The sequence below is a fragment of the Amblyraja radiata genome, chromosome 20 (genome assembly GCF_010909765.2).
Source record: "Amblyraja radiata isolate CabotCenter1 chromosome 20, sAmbRad1.1.pri, whole genome shotgun sequence".
NCBI classification, from domain to species: Eukaryota; Metazoa; Chordata; class Chondrichthyes; order Rajiformes; family Rajidae; genus Amblyraja; species Amblyraja radiata.
The window spans coordinates 37,106,768-37,120,496 of NC_045975.1; the positions used below are offsets into that span (position 1 = coordinate 37,106,768).

The 13,729-nt window shown below is 45.0% G+C and overlaps 1 protein-coding gene across 8 annotated transcripts in view; it reads left to right on the forward strand.

The window, feature by feature from the left end:
• The first annotated feature begins 1,594 nt into the window (after nucleotides 1-1,594).
• The window catches only part of celf1 (CUGBP Elav-like family member 1), a 63,920-nt gene continuing 51,785 nt past the window's right edge, over nucleotides 1,595-13,729 (forward strand). For 6 of the 8 annotated variants that reach the window (XM_033038391.1, XM_033038398.1, XM_033038393.1 and 3 more), the window contains exons 1-2: nucleotides 1,595-1,733; nucleotides 3,602-3,664. The gene's annotated coding sequence lies outside the window, so the exon portion shown is untranslated. Of the gene's footprint in view, nucleotides 1,734-2,800; nucleotides 3,077-3,601; nucleotides 3,665-13,729 lie in introns of those variants that run through there. The other 2 variants (XM_033038392.1, XM_033038395.1) reach the window with 2 other exon arrangements.

Genomic DNA, 13,729 nt, shown 5'->3' on the forward strand with positions numbered 1-13,729 from the left:
CCCGGCCTGTCAGTTTAGGTGGACGGCCATGTCTTGGTAGGTTTGCAGTTGTGCCATACTCTTTCCATTTTCGGATGATGGATTGAACAGTGCTCCGTGAGATGTTAAAAGCTTGGGATATTTTTGAATAACCTAACCCTGCTTTAAACGTCACCACAACTTTATCCCTGACCTGTCTGATGTGTTCCTTGGGCTTCATGATGCTGTTTGTTCATTAATGTTCTCTAACAAACCTCTGAGGCCTTCACAGAACAGCTGTATTTATACTGAGATTAGATTACACACAAGTGGACTCTATTTACTAATTAGGTGACTTCTGAAGGCAATTGGTTGCACTGGATTTTATTTAGGGGTATCAGAGTAAAGGGGCTGAATATTTTTGCACGCCACACTTTTCAGTTTTTTTATTTGTAAAAAAATTTGAAAACCATGTACCATTTTCCTTCCACTTCACAATTATGCGCCACTTTGTGTTGGTCTATCACATAAAATCCCAATAAAATACATTTACGTTTGTGGTTGTAACGTGACAAAATGTGGAAAAGTTCAAGGGGTATGAATACTTTTGCAAGCCACTGTATATATGTACATACATTAGTGCAATTTTTCTGGGGCAGTGTCCGGGGGTGGGGGTGACTGGCAATCACCAAGGTGTAGAGTAAAGTTGTGTAACAGCCGCAGGGAAGAAGCTGTTCCTGAACCTGCTGGTCCGGTAACGGAGAGACCTTTAGCGCTTCCAGGATGGGAGGAGAGTAAACAGTCTACGGCTGGGTCCACCTCATCCTCCCTCCTGCATCCCATTCCCCTCACCCGCTAGACCCCTCTCCCCACGTTCTTCGCTCCTCATCCTCTCCCTATCCCACCACCTCCCTGTCAGAGGGTCGCCCTCAACCCCTGCTGTTTTCCCCAAGCCCCGCAGCTGACGAACAGAATAGCTTCCGTCAACATTGCCCATCCCGCCCCGGAACCGCGGGTAACTGGAACACTCAACATGACGACCCCATAAACAGCAGATGCTGGGATCTTGAGTAAAAATCAAAGCGCTGGAAGAAATCAGCTGGTCAGGCAAAGGTCCCGTCACGACACGTTGACTCTAAAGAAGGGTTCCGAGCCGAAACATCATTCATCCACACCCTGTAGGGACGTTGCTGAGCCTGAAGAAGAGCCCAGACCTGAAACATCAGTCAACATGTGAGCTTTCCCCTCACTGGACACACAACATGGCGGCGTTTCCCTTCCTCTGGAACACTCAACATGGCGGCGTTTCCCTTCCTCTGGAACACTCAACATGGCGGCGTTTCCCTTCCTCTGGAACACTCAACATGGCGGCGTTTCCCTTCCTCTGGAACACTCAACATGGCGGCGTTTCCCTTCCTCTGGAACACTCAATATGGCGAACATTTTCTCCTCTGGGACACTCAACATGGCGATGTTGTCCCACGGCGATATTTCCTCCCCTTTTTGACTCGGGGTGTGATAGCTCCACACTAACTTGGACAGCACGCGTGGCGATGTTTTCTCATTAACTGGATATTCAATTTGTGTTGCTGTTTCGAACATAGCGAGAGTTGAGTGTCCGGTAATGGCCATGTTGCCAGTCCGTCAGTGGAGAGACGCCGCCATGATGAGTGTCCCCGGGAGCAGTTCCGCCCTGAACTGCCGGCAGATTGGTACAACCGGAAGGTCCGCCATTTTGATCGGATCTCGTACTTGGGAGCGGAGCGAGGAATCGGGTACGGCGCCAAGACTGGAGTGGGGGCGACACATGGAGGGGGGGTAGAGAGAAGGGACAGGCGGGAGGCTTATAGGGGCGAGGGCGGAGGTGATGGAGGCACGGTGCGAACATGGCAGAAGGCTGCCAGGGAAGGGAAGGGGTGGGGTAATAGGATAGGGGGGAGGGGGTAGAGTGGGAGATTGCGGGTGAGGGCAGGATGGGGGGGTAAAGTGAGGCAGTAGATGGTGCTCAGGGGTGGGGTTGGGTTGTTGGGGGGGGGGGGGGGCGGGGTGATGGGGTGCGATACTGGGGTAGGGGTGGTGTGCCCAGGTGAGTGAGTCAAAGACAGGATGAGGTGGGATTATGGTGGTGATGGGGGGCACGGTAGAGTCTAGGTGTGTGGGCATGATAGTGGGTGCTGGACAGAGGGTGAAGGCTGTGGTACTGGACTTGGGATGAGATGGAGTGGGCTGACAGGGAATGGTCATTGGATAATGATAGAGGTTGGAGCGAAGGTGGGGTGACGGTATGGAGTGGGTGAAAAAGAATGTGAGGAAGGGGGATTTGGATGCAGAGGGAGGGGTGGGATTAGTGAGGAGGATGGGGCAGGGAGTAATTGGATGGGGAGAGAGTGTAAATCGGGATTGAAGGAAAGAGGGTGGGGTAATGGGAAAGTTCATGGTACAGTAAACCAATTGATATTGGGGAGGGAAAAAGATACTGGGTTATGGGAGGGCATTGGAAGAAAGGTATGGGTAATAGAGGGCATGGAGTAGGAGAGAGTGGGCAGAGATGCTGTTATTTGGAGCAAAAACAAACAAATTGCTGGAGAAATTCAGTGGTGTTGGTTGATATTTTGGGTTGAGCCTGTGTGCCCATTGCCTTCTGGGAAATGACAGGCGATGGGCTTGTGAATTGATGTTGGAGAATTCTGATTGGGAACATGCAGGGATGTATCGGTTTGGCAGGTGTGGTGTTAGGAAGTGGAGTTAGGGTTTAGGGTGATGGAAAATCAGTGATGCAATGGATACAGTATGTTGGATAGAGGGAGTTGGAGAGCCAGCAGGCTGTGGGAAGTGGTGGGGAATAGGGGAAATGAACCTGGGGCTGAGAGAGCAACTAGACCAGGTATAGGAGGGTGAGGTTGCGGTTGTGATAAGCAGAGTGAAGGATAGATGGGGATAGGTGATGTGGGCCGGAAATGGCAGAGGAAGGAGAACCAACTTGATGGAGGGAAGGAATGGGGACATCTGAAGGAGATGTCAGGTGGAATACACTGTGGAAAGCTGTGAGATCACTCACTTTGGTGGATTAAAACAATTTAAAAAATGGAATACTTTTGAAGCAGTGAGAGATTGAAAGGTATTAGTTTCCTTGGACACAAATCCTTGAAAGGTAACATGCAGATATAGCAAAAAATGAGCAGGGCAAACAAACGTACAAGAGTAGAATTATCTTACTGGAATCTATAGGGTAGGCTGGTAAGACTGCATCTGGATGTTACAGGTTTATAGAGCTGAGATTACAGATCATCATATAAATTGGTAGAGCAGGCTCAAGGGGCCAAATGGTGACTATTTATGTTGTCAAGAGATGTACATGAGGGAAGTGGATGAGAGAACTGAGGGAGGTTGGGCAACGGGATAATTGAAGAAGGAAGGGAAAGGGGAGGGCATGAGAAATAGATGATGGAGTTGAGTAAGAGATATAGGTGGTAGATGGGGAGGGTAGAAAACACTGAAGGTAAGGAAGTACTGAAGGTGGTAGACTCTTAATGCTGGAGATTTCACTTAATGTGGTTTTAGTACAGATAAATAGCATGCAGCCTCTTAACCTTATTTGGACCATTTTGATTTTGGCTGAACTTGATCATGTGTTTTCTTTAAGATTCTGAAGGTAGGGAGTGAGTGGTGGAAGACAACACAAGTGTGACTCAAGGAGGGCTTGAAGGTAAGGCCTGAAGGTCTGACATTATCTTTTTCTGTCTGGTATCTGGTTATCGTTTGACAGTCCCTTGCAGCTTTCTGGATTTATTGGATGTTTGCGAGTTTGGTTTTTCTCAGAACACTTTTTTTTAGACGTTTCAACTGTAGCTTTGTAATAACAGCAGAAGTGAACTTGTGCTGTTGCTTCCTGCAAGCCTGGTGATAAGGAACGGTAACCGTGTGTGAAGTGATATGGTCACTAAAACAGTCTGTGAAGCCAAACGATGTTTTGTGTCTGAGGAGGCGGGGTTCAGTTTACTGGAATCAGGGGCGAAAGGACTGGACATGTGATTGGTCATGTTCTTTCATGCTATCCTCTGGTTTATCATCCTGGAAAATGTATGAGGTTGGCATTGGTATAGTTACTGTCAGAAAGTTTTTTTAAAGGAATTCCATGTTGGATTATTGTTGCTTTATTACTGTGGAAGGTCCTGAAGTACCACTTCCACTCTTTTCAGACTATGTTAAGAATGAAGTAACATACATTTAAATATTACTATGGTAGTTCATGAAATTATTGGGGGGGAAAATCCTGATGAATACCAATAATGGTAAAGCTATTGAATTAGCATACAAAAAGGAACTGCATCATAAGTATTTGGTTAGGTAAATCAGTCATACTGTGTAAGCAATATGTGGCTCCAGACCATGAACATACGGCTGACTCTCAAAGATCAACTGATTTCAACCATTCCCCAGAGTCAGAGTGTGGAGATAGTGGATGCACTAGTTGTCAATTAGCAGGATTTAGAGAATTTTTAAAGTCCCAAGGATGAAATGGTAGCAAATGTAAGGGAGGGGAAATATAGAGATTTACCAACCAGTTAACCCTGCAAATTCTTTCCTTCCAGACCCACTTATCCAGTTTCCTTTGAGCACTACAATTAAATCTGCCTCCACTCTTCCCCTGCGTTGTATGCCCCTCGCTGCATAAAAATATTCTTCATATTCTGTTGCCAATCAACTTTATTCTTTGCCTTCCACTTCTTGAGTCATGTGCCTATGAGAACACTTTTTCTCTGCCTGGACCCTTCATGGGTTTATCAGAACCCCTTGTAAACTCCTTCCAAGGAGAACGGTCACTGCATACGTTCCTGAGGCCTGGAATCAAATTAGTAAATTACATTACACAAATTAGTGAATCTCCTTTGCACCCAACCTAAATATTTTTCCTGAAGTAGGCATGTGGAAGTAGCATGTTGTGGCATAAATTGATACAATGGAACCAGAGAAACAGTTTGATGGAAGCAAGGTGGAAGGTCACAAAGTGCTGTAATAACTCGGCAGGTCAGGCAGCATCGTTGGAGAACATGGATAGCTGACGTTTTGGGTGTTCAGACTTTCAGGCCTGAAACGTCATCTCTCCATGTTCTCCAGAGATGCTGCCTGACCTGCTGAGTTACTACAACACTTTGTGTCCTTTAGTGTATAAACTAGCATCTGCAGTTCTTTCTGCAGGGTGGAAGGTGCTGTCCAGATAACTATGGGAGTGTGTGTGATTGTAATAGATACAGGATACACTCACATTATGGGGGAGGTTGCATTTTTAGTAAACAATCTGTATTGCAATTTTCTGTAACACAAAGCTATGTAATCTGCACATGCATTGAGAAAAAAATGTTTATTTAAAAAAAGAAATTCTTGCATATATTCTGTAATAGCAAATTTTATTCCATATCATCTCAAATTTTTGGATGATGATTTGTGCATTCTGTAAGGGCGAGTTTCTGTTACCCGACCAGTCATAACAAAGGGGTTGTCTGTATTGATTGTTAACTTATTGCCTGAAATGAAGATTGCAGGGACTTGTCAGCTGAGCAATGAGAAAAGTGGGGGTATGGTTGAAGTAGGCTGCACTCTGAATTCTGTCTGAGGCCAGGAAACAGCCATCAAAATAGCGCGGAAAGAAGCAAGGAGAGGATCATCTGATTGGGTTGTACACATATAAAGTAGACGTATAGCTTGGGTCCAAACAGGTTCCCATGGCTGCACCTTGGATCGGTGGAGTTGGAAAAGTTTTCCAATGTGAGACCGTGTTCAGCCGGGCCACAACAGGTGGAGCTAGAGCAGGGCCCTGGTTAGGCCTCTGCACAATGAGAACGTGAAGGGCATCCTGGGGTGGGATGGAGGTCAGTGACAATTGGATGCCCAGGGTAAAAATGAGCTAGTGGGGACTAGGATATGGAACATTGTCGAGATGAAAGTGAGTCAGAAGTATGACAGACTTTAGTGGGACAAGAAGCAGGAAGAGGCATTCAACCCTGTTGTGCCTACTGAGCTGTTAAATAAGAACATGACAATTGTTTCATTGTAGCTTCACAAACCTGATATCTTAAGCTCCTTAACCATGCAAGATTAGAAACTATACAAAGGGAAAACCAAAGAGTCGCTGTAGGAAGAAGTTTTTGGCACAAGAACGGGCCTAAACATTGGGTTCAATGCCTTAGTAAGGACCTGGGTCCACTACAATTCGATTACCACTGCAATAGATCAACAGGGTATGTGATCTCGCTGGCTCTCCACCCTGCACTGACCAGTTGACAATAAGAACATATACATTGTCCATTGAAGACAACTCAGTGTTCACCACTGTAACCTCCTCCAAACTTCTCATCAACCTCGGAGAACTGGGTCCCTGCTCATCACTATGTAATTGGATCCTCGACTTCCTCATTGGCAGATCACAATCAGTTTGAATTGGGAACAACAGCTCAGGAGCATGTCAAGGCTGTGTGCTCAGTCCTCTGCTCCACTCTTCACATACCCATTACTGTAGCCAGTCACAGCTCTGGCACCATCTTTGAATTAGCCAATGATACCACATTGGATGAATGACAGGTAACAATGAAGCAGAGAACAGGGGAGATTGCAAATTTGATTGAATGGTCCCAGAACGACAATATTGTTCTCAATGTTAGCAAAACCAAGGAGCTGATTGTTGACTTCAGGAGAGGAAAGCTAGGGAACCATGAACCTATCTTCATCGACGGGATGGCGATGGAGGGAGTCGACAGCTTCAAGTTACTAGGAAGATCTGACCTGGGTCCAGAATCTCAGTGCAATCACAAAGAAAGCCCATCAATGCTCTACTTCCTGAGAAGATTGAGGAGATTTGGGATGTTAGCTAATATTCAATTGAACTTCTACAGGTGTACGGTTCGGCAACTCAATTGCCCAGGAACAAAGAAAACCACAGAGTGGTAGACACTGTCTAGTCCCAAGTTCTGACCTCCCCACCATTGAAAGGATCAATAGGAAGCGCTGTCTCAAAACGACAGCCAATGTCATCAAAAACTCACACCACCCTGGGCATGCTCTCATTCCATTACTACCATCAGAGCAAGGTACAGGACCCCGAAAACCGTGACCACTAAGTTCAAGAACAACTTTTCCCAGCAACTATCAAGCTCTTGAACTCTACACATCACTAACCTCAGCAACTATGAGCTTTTATGGACTGTGTCTTTGGTTGCAGGACAGATGTCATTTTTACACTATCATGGTTACCTAGTATTGTTTATTAATTTATAGCATTTTTGATTATTATAAATGTATGTGTTATTGCGTTTATGGACCTGCTAAGCTGCCGCAAGTAAAAATGTCATTGTTCCATTGTTGGCACATATGATAATTAAACACTCTTGATTCCAAAGCTGGGATATGGGAGCAGGGAATCTTTCCGTGCTGAGATAGGGGAGCACAGCAACCGTGTGTGCATGTGCGCAGCAGGTGACCTTGCTGTACGAGTTGAACAGAACAGTGTTGAGCAATCCAAGAGCAAAATCTCAGGCTTCCATTGTGATTAGGGATGGAATCATACAATTGACACCCTGCCAGCAATCCATTCCATCCACAGTGTCCCTCATAAAGAGCAGTTCAACCCAATGCCTCTCACTCCTGAGGCCACAGTTTGGAGCTCCTGCATGTCACAGCTCTTCACGTGCCCTTCCGGCCACCTCTCCTTCCAGGCAGTGAGTTCCAGATCTCTGTATCTGACAATTCAGCATGTAATATTTCTACACGGGGCTATTAGAAAATTGAATATTTTCACTCTGATCATTGGACTGGGAAATATATCTTTGCTGGGATAAAGGAGGAGTATGGGGAAGGAGGGGGGGTGGGAGACAGTGTTAATTTATGTAAATGTGAATCCATGGGTGGGTTTGGGGAGGGAGGGAGTGTAAAAAGTATGAGTATGTGAATGTTTGAAGTTCTTTTAAATGGAGAGACACAGTAATCTCGTTGTATGTGACACATGCAATGACAATAAAGCATTCTGATTCTGATTCTGTTGTTTCAGATCGTGACATCAGGGCACAAAACCATATTGCACTTGGATACTATAGCCTAGAGTGTGAGAGGGCAAGGTGGCAGCAGCTAGTGCGTCCCTTTGGAATTGATAGAGATTACAGTGTCCGTGCAATGTGCTGGGCCAGAGGATGAGATTAAAACATTGTAAACTCTGCTTTACTGTCCGCGTGTATTTTGGAGTCTCCTTCCTCCTTTTAGTTCATTTTCACCGATAGCACTGTCATTTGCGAACTCATAAACTGTAACATTGAGGTAAAGTAAAAAAAGTCGATGAAGACACAATTTGTATTCCTGAGGTACTCCCCAGGTAACAGTTTGCCAACCTGATGATAACATGTTTCCTATGTTTGTAACAATCATCTTTCCATTTTAATGTTGCCCTTATCCCCATGGAGTCCTCCCTGTACTTAACAATCTTCTGTGGGATCTTCTCAATGGCTTCTGAAAAGTCAGGTTTTCTATAGGTATTGAACTTGTCAAACCTTATTGTCCTGTTATTGAATATGATGCCTTTGCCTCACCATATAATTTTCAAAGTGCCCTGTTATCAAATTCTTAATCATGCTAGCGATATTTTGAGGAGTTTGTAAGTATCCCATCTTGTCTATATTGTGGTGTTATTTTCTAGCTTCAAATCTGCTGGGGACTTCAGCATATCAACATTGATACACCCAGGGCTTCTGCAACCACCTCTTTTAGTGCTTGTCGATCAGGTCTAGAAAATGCGTCTGTTTCTTTCTCTGATATTAATTTGTTGGAGGTGAGATGCAGCATTGCAGCAAGAAAGTCTAAGAAAAGTATTTTGGATAATGCCACAGCCTTGATTTTGCTCTGGTCTCCACTGACGTTGGTTGTGTTATAATCTATGATATGAAGAAACAAGTCTATATGCCATTGCAGAGCAAACGTACAATGAAGATGGGTTTCTTTGAGCAGCTAAATTTGAAGAGGGTGTTCCACAGCTCCTTGGTTGAGGATATTAAATAGTTTTAGTGAGGTAAAAAAAAGCCCAAGTATAGTGCTGCTGCTGACCCCCCCCCCCCCCCTTCTCTTAGAGTTGTTGAATAGTGAAACACAGGAACATTGTCTCGAGAGATGGAATTCATGCAATGAGTTGGGGAGCAGGTCTTCAGCCAATGGGAAAAGGTGGTTGAGGAACATTCTCACAATAACTTTCCCTGTGGGGGGCAGCAGAGCAACCCTGTCCTTAGTTACCAAACGTAAGCTGGACCTGTGACAGTATAGAAGGTGGTGTTAAAGCCAGGAAATGTAAATTATACAGAGGATTCCAGATTGTAAGCAATATTGGCAAAATGATTTTGCATTTGGCAGTTTTTGATTCTGTGATTTCAGAGCCAGTGGTTCTTGTAACTCCTTCCCTCCTTGGATGTTTGTTCATCCAAATATTAATCCAGCCATTCCAAATATCTTTCTGATATTACTTGAGATGAATCTTTCAATGATTGTCATTGTGAATCTCCACTCCATGTATACAAGGTGGTATACAAATGAAATCTGCTGTTGTCGAGCTTGCCCTGTGCTCTCTTGGTTTTGATATGAAGTTTTGAGTTTTGCTGACATGGTCAGCTATTTGTTGGACGTGTGAATGTATGAGTGTAAGCAGAATGAGACCATTTGGCCATTCATGATGCTTTGACAGTTGATAAGATCATAAGATCAATTCCTCGTATGTTGCAAAACATACTTGGCTTATAAAGTATGATTATGATTATTAGACTTTAGAGATACAGCACGGAAACAGGTCCTTCAGTCCATTGAGTCCGTGCCGACCACCAATCATCCCATATACCAGCACTATCCTACACACTTGGGACTATTTACAATTTTATCGAAGCCAATTAACCTACAAACCAGTACATCTTTGGAGTGTGGGAGGAAGCTGGAGCACCCAGAGAAAACCCACATGGTCTCAGGAAGAACATAAAACTCCGTACAGACAGCACCCATGCTCAGGATCTGTCTGGTGCTGTAAGGCAGCAACTCTAATGTTACTCCACCGTGCTGCCCGTAGTTACCTTCTCACTGATAGACTGTAGAGGATCGTGGCTGATCCTTTACAGTGGCCCCACTTTCCTGCACTGGTCCCACATCCTCCAGTTCCCAAAAAATCAGAAAATCTTACTAATCTGTCTTGAGTGTACTCCACCTCCGAGCCTTCCCAGCACTCTTGGGCACTCTTGGAAATTTCACCTCATCTTAGTTTACCCTTCATTCTGATGCTGTGATCCAGGGGAATCCACCTCAGTATTTATCCTGTTAACCACTGGAAGCATGTTGTATGTTTCACGAGATCACCTCTAATTTTTTTAAACTCTGAGTACATCAGCTTAACCTACATCACAGGATCGATCCACTATCTCTTGTGTAATATCAGTTTTTGTAGGTGAAAATATCCCTGTGATTGCTGCATGAGTAGATCTAACATGTTGTCTTCACTGGTTTAAAGGCTCATCATTAAGAGGCAGGGCCCTTTTGTCAGGGATGGCTAAAAATACCCTTGCCTGTTCGGTTCAAGGGCCATGTGACCTATTCTGAGGGCCAAATATAGAAAGGCGAGTGGTAGATTCTGAACCACGCTGTCATGAGCTGGGGTTTGACTCGGTGTTCAATGAGCGCTGAATCAAATGTTTGTACTTTGCGGTAGTGCTGGATCCTCTGTGTCTGGGTGCTCTTTAATGGTCAGGATTTATACGTGGAGTTCAGCAGGTCTGAACCTGAAGTGCTGTGCTGCCAACTAATAGCAGGCTGAACAAGCAAGCTCCATCAGGGGCCAAGGATTAGCTGTTGAGCAATTCCTGTGCAGTACAACAATGCCCAGTGGAGATTATTGACTGAACCGTGATATGGGGTGGATGTGACCAAAATGTGTTATCGTGATGATTGTTAGCTTGCAGGGTGATATCAAATCCACTTGGTGAGTTAGTTCTGTGACACCAGTATTTCTGCATTGTTTGGGCGTAGGAGTTTGAAATGCACTATGAAACAGACAAAAAATAAAGTTGTCTCTTTCACTTCTGGGTCATTGAATGTTTTGAATTTGTCTGCCAGCAGGGGAGGGGGGTTGTTCGGGAGCCGTCACATGTTACTGCACAGTCTGAAATGCGGAGTAAAGGAGAAATATTGATTGTCTATAACAAAAGCAGGAAATGCAGCAAATGCTCAGTGGCTTGGCCCTAATCTGTGGAGTGAAGCAGTGTCTAATATTTCCTGCAAGAAATAAAACAGATTTTACGTGCAAGTAGAGGGAGATGTGTGTCAGAGGGGAGAACAAAAAGGAAAATATTTATTGGGATGTGTCGGAAGGAACTGCAAATGCTGGTTTAAACCAGAGATAAACACAAAATGCTGGAGCAACTCAGTGGGACAAGCAGCATCTATGGGAAGAAGGAATGGATGACGTTTCGGTCGAGACCCTTCTTCAGAATAGTCAGGGGAAGGGAAACAAGAGATATAGAGAGTGATGTAGAGAGATATAGAACAATGAATGAAAGATATGCAATAAAGTAACGATGATGAAGGAAATGGGCCATTGTTAGCTGTTTGCTGGTGAGAACGGGAACCTAGTGTGACTTGGGTGATGGAGCGATGGGGAGAGAGAGAGGGAATGCTGGGGTTACTTGAAGTTAGAGAAATCAAGATTCATACCACTGTGTTGTAAGCTGTCCAAACGAAGTATGAGATGCTGTTTCTCCAATTTGTCATTAGCCTCTTTGACAATGGAGGCATAGGACAGAAAGGTCACTGTGGGAATGGGAAGGGAAATTAAAGTGTTTGGAAGATCAGTTAGGTCCAGGCGGACTGAGCGAAGGTGTTCAGCGAAACGATCGCCCAGTCTACGTTTGAAATCGTCTGTATAAGAGTCCACAAGTAGATGAAGTTGGAGGGGGTGCAAGTGAGCATCTGCCTCACCAGGAAGGACTGTCGGGGTCCCTGGGCAGAGTCGTGGGAGGATGTATAGGGCCAGGTGTTGCATCTCCTGCACTTGCAGAGGAAGGTACCTGGGGAGTGGGTGGTTTGGGTGGGAAGGGATGAGTTAACTAGGGAGTTGCGGAAGGAATGGTCTCTGCGGAAGGTGGAATGGGGTGGAGATGGGAAGATGTGACTCGTGGTGGGATTCCGTTGGAGGTGGTAAACGTAGACTGGGCGATCATTTCACTGAACATCTTTGCTCAGTCTGCCTGGACCCACTTGATCTTCTGGTTGCCAAACATTTTAATTCCCCTTCCCATTCCCACACTGACCTTTCTGTCCTAGGCCTCCTCCATTGTCAGAGTGAGACTAATGGCAAATTGGAAGAACAGCATCTCATATTTTGCTTGGGCAGCCTACAAGCCAGAGGATAGACACAATATGTTGGACTAACTCAGCGAGACAGGCAACATCTCTGGAGAGAAAGATTGGGTTGAGATCTTTCTTTAGATTGTGAATATTGATTTTTCCAACTTCAAGTAACCCCTGCACTCCCACTCTCTTCATCCCTCCCCCACCCCAAGTCGTACTAGGTTCCCGTTCTCACCTAGCAAACGGATAACAATGGCCAGTTTCCTTTATCATCGTTACTTTTTTGCATATCTTTTGTTCATGTGTTCTGCATCTCTCTACATCATTGTCTATATTTCTTGTTTCACTTCCTCTTGATTGACTAGTCTGAAGAAGGGTCTTGACCCGAAACATCACCCATTCCTTCTCCAGAGATGCTGCCTGAGTTACTCGAGCATTTAGTGCCTATCTTTATTAGGATTGCAGACAAGAGATATGAAATGACCAGAGTGATGAAAGCGAACAGTGCAGACCTCACTGTCAAGTGACCTATGGCTTCCAAACACTTGTTGGTTCCATTTGCCATTCCCTTCTCATTCTGGCCTCCCTATCCTCAACATTATATATCATATATTTTCAAGAGAGAGTTCGATTTAGCTCTTAGGGCTAAAGGAATCAAGGGATATGGGGGGGAAAAGTAGGAACGGGGTACTGATTTTAGCTGATCAGCCACGACCATGTTGAATGGCAGTGCTGGCTCGAAGGGCCAAATGGCCGACTCCTGCACCTATTTTTCCATGTTTCTATCATGGAACAGGTTCTTGTTAACTCCCTGTTTACATTAATCCTGCATTAATGCTGTTTTATTCACACCTTTTCATCAACTCTTCCTAGCCTTTACTACTTACGTGCATCTATAACAGTTTTAGCGGCAAATTAACCAACCCGCCCTCACCAGGAGGTAACCCACATGATCACGGGGAGAATATGCAAACTCCTCACCAACAGCAGGGTGGGTCAGGATTGAACCCGTGACACTGGAGCTATGAGACAACAGCTCTATTAGCCTGAGTGCGGTGCCGCCCGCAATGATCGCCTTTCAGATGAGTCTACTGAGCATCTCACTGACGGACAAGCAGGATACTGTTTCTATTTGTTCATGGGATGTGGAGTTGCAGGTTTGGTCAGCAGGTGTTGTCCATCCGTCCCGTCCCCTGATTTATGTGTCTTGCGAGATCATTAAACAGGACAGTTTAAAATCAACAAATTGTGGGTCTGAGGTCACGGAAAGACCAGACAGGATAGGGAATGACAGATTTCCTGTCCTGGCGGACTTTGATAACCGGCCCGGGTTTACATCAATGTAGTTATTTCTTGTTGACCTTAGTGAAAGGAGAATTTCATTACAGATTTATTTTGAGATGGTGCATAACACAAG